This window comes from Octodon degus, unplaced genomic scaffold (genome assembly GCF_000260255.1).
Source record: "Octodon degus isolate 3935 unplaced genomic scaffold, OctDeg1.0 scaffold00462, whole genome shotgun sequence".
Lineage (NCBI taxonomy): Eukaryota > Metazoa > Chordata > Mammalia > Rodentia > Octodontidae > Octodon > Octodon degus.
Genome location: NW_004525038.1, coordinates 84640 through 88017, shown reverse-complemented (window position 1 = coordinate 88017; position 3378 = coordinate 84640).

Here is a 3378-nt window from a genome sequence, read left to right as displayed (position 1 = left end):
CTGTTGCTCCCGGGCCTTCGCCGCCAGTCTCAGTTTCCTGTAGAGGCTCAAGACTGTTTGGTGGTGAACTTCGGCCTTCACTGTGAACTTCAGCTGAAGCTTCTGGCGCTCTCTTTGCAGCTTTGTGTTCTCCGATTGCAGAGACAGTCCCTGAGTCTGGAGATGTCGCACAGACTCTGCCAGTTCTTCATTGGTTTGTTGTGTTCCCAAGAGCTGAGTGTGAAGTTGGTTTCTTTGCTCTTCCAGGGTCTGGAAGGAGGTGTTGACCTGAGCGCCGAAGACCAGTCTCTCTGAGGGTCCTTCTGGCCGATCAGCAAAGCTGGGACCACTTTGTAGCTGCCTCCTCACTTCCCGCTGGGAGTCCTCAGGTGGTGTGCGGTCCCCTGAGGGCCCAGAAGCCCCACCTTTCATGGGGAGAAGCAGGCGCCCAGACAGAGCCTCCCTGTGCTGTCCTTTCCCCTGAAGCAGTTGCGCTCCTCCAGCCCTGACATCGTGTAGCACTGTTTTCTGGGAGGTGAGTGAACCCACTTGTTCCTTCCACCCTCGAGCCTCCTGGAGAAGCTGTGCCTGGCTTTCCTGGAGTTGGGCCTTCTCACTCACAGCATCTTTCACTTCTCTCTGGAGCCTCTCTTTCCTGAAGTTCAAAAGGCCGACCTTAACTTCAGATATTTCAGACGTGAGAAGTTTTGATTCTTGTGTTAGGGACCGGATCCTTCCAGACATTTCTGCCATCCTTAGTTGCCATTTTCTAAAACCTTTCGATTGCTCTTCTTTGAGTTGTGTGAGGATGGAGGTTACCCACCCTTGAAACGCAGCCGTGTCCTTGTAGACTGCCTACCAACCCTGGGCTTGCCTGGCCCCCTCTTTCTCAAGATCACGGGCCTCCCAGAGAGCTGCCTCCAAGGCTTCATTCTCCTTTTGAAGCTGGCCGACTTTTTCCAAGAGCTGATGTTTTTCCTTAATGTGTCCTGCCTGGCGGGGAGCAAGATGTTTCTTTCTCTGTACTGTAAACCGGCTTCTGATGGAATGAAAAGTCTTCCATGAAACTAAGAGAAGGGTCAAAAACCCCATGATCGCTGGCCACTCCATGGCTGAAGGCTGCCTGAGCAATCTCTTCAGCCTCTGAGTACTGGCCTACAAGATTCAGTGTTTGGTCCAGAACCTAGCAACAGGAGCGGCCCACTGCTGAGCTGGTTGGGGGGAGCAGTGAGGGGCACCGGGGCTACAGGACCTGGCAGGGATCACGGGCGCAGCTCCCCTTTGCAAGGGGAGATTTCAGGGGCCATTACTTTGCTCTCTGTCCTGGAAAAGCCCAGCTCCACGCTCCTCCATGCGCCTACAACGTGCCTTCTCCAGGCCACCGCACCCCCTTTCCTTGGTTCAGCTGGCGTGGAGCCTTTGATGGGGAGTTGGTCATTGGTTGTGGTGTGGTGTATGTGTATCAATGTCTAGGAAATCTTTGAAAGATTCATAGCCTAAGATATTGCCAAACCAAGATCTCATAACAAGTAACTAAGATTAACTTTATAAAGAAAAGTCTTTTTTTTTTCTCAACTAGTGATATGGTTCATTTCTTCTGCCACTGTTAGATGTTTTCATCTCAAATTTGACTACATAGACACACATTGATTTCAATGTTATCTGTTAATATTCCATATGCCAGATGTTTTTGTGTGTGCTAGACCTCCTTATTTACTCTCTTTCCATCTTGGGCTCATTTTGCTTTGTCTGTCCTTTAATTTTTTTTCTTTGATGTTCTTGTCTGAAATGTTAGTCTCATTCTTTGTATCCTCCTTGAGTGGTTTAATCCATTCTCACATCTTTAAACTATTACTTGCTATCTCTCACATCTATATTTCCCTCCTAGGTCATCCCTTAATTCCAGCTGCATGTCTGACTTCATTATTAATATCTTCACTCAAACTCTTTATCCCAAACACAGTTCATTTTTCCCCATCTCATCTCTCTTTTTCCTTTGGGTCTTTGCCATGACACTATGATCTGGAATGTTCTTCCTATGCAATTCATGCTCACCTGGAAAAATTTTCTCATTTCTGTAGGTATCTTTTCTCAGAGGCAGTGTGACCTGTCCCTTCTCTAAACTCCTGAGTATCCTGCTCACATCCCTCCCCATCACTGAACAGCGCTGGATAGTTTAACATCCTGTCTCTCTACCATTAGACAGTGTGTTCATGCTGAGCAAGAGTATGCATAAGACAATTCATTGCCCCGCCCTCAGGCTATTCAAGCACCAGGGACAGAGGACTCATGAAACCTGTGGACAACAAGAAGTCAGGCAGGCAGCAGCAGCTGCACATCTGCCTTTTCACATGTCCATCTGCTCCTTTCATGTGCCAAAAGCTCCACAGAGTCCCTAGATGTAGGCACCTCTGTGACCTCCTTCCTTTGGAGCTCCCCTCAAAATCTGAAGGCTTTTCTTTGTGTTTTCTGGTGCCCCATACCTGTTCTGTTCCTCTACTGCTTATTTGTTGACTTCATTCTTCACCACCCTCGGGACTACAGCCCATGAAGAGAAAACTACTTACGTCTGTGGTGCCCAATATGGGGCTTCACTCCCCTATGGAGACAAAAGTGTTGTGAAACTGCTGGATCATGCACCTCTCGTTTCCCTGTTATTTTTTTACTTTCTAAGAAATGGGGCACTCTGCTTGGCAGTTGAAAGCAACCAGATATTCTACAGCGGATGGGTCTAGAGTCCATCCTGCAGTCCTCTGTACGTGAGAGGAGAGCTCTCTTATTGTTCACCAGCCACTGTGTCTGAGCCCTCTCAGAAGCCTCTCTATGAGGAGATGAGCTACCATCTCTAGCTTCTTTCTCTTTGTTGCTATGGCGAAATTCCCTCCTTTAGTCAGATGTGTCTGGATAGATTTATGTGGCCAAAAGCTGGTAAAGATCCTAGCCCATATTCTGGGCTCACCTCTTCCCTGATGTTTGTGTTACCTGACCCTACCCCCATATCCATAGAGCCTGTGTCTACCCAGAAATCCCCTAGATTCCCTGAGAAATGTTGTTAGGAGAACAGTCAAAGTAAAAGGAATGTTTGTCAGCCCATGTTATCATGCAAACCATTGGCCTTGGGCTTAGCTCCTCCCTATTATTTCCTCCAGGACTCAAGAGGTGGGGAGCTGGTTTTGGAACTCCCTCAACTACTCCTTCAGACTTAGGTATGGAATCCCACCTCTCCAGACAAGAGCCACTTTGCACCACTGTCATTTTTCCTTGGAGGCTGAGCTAAGGGACATCCTTGAGGGCATTCTGCCATTTATGGGGCCCTTGAGCTCTAGTGTGGCTAAACTTTCTAGTAGCTGATTATAAAGGGAGATGAAAAGGAAGGAAGAAATGAAGAAAGGAAGGAAG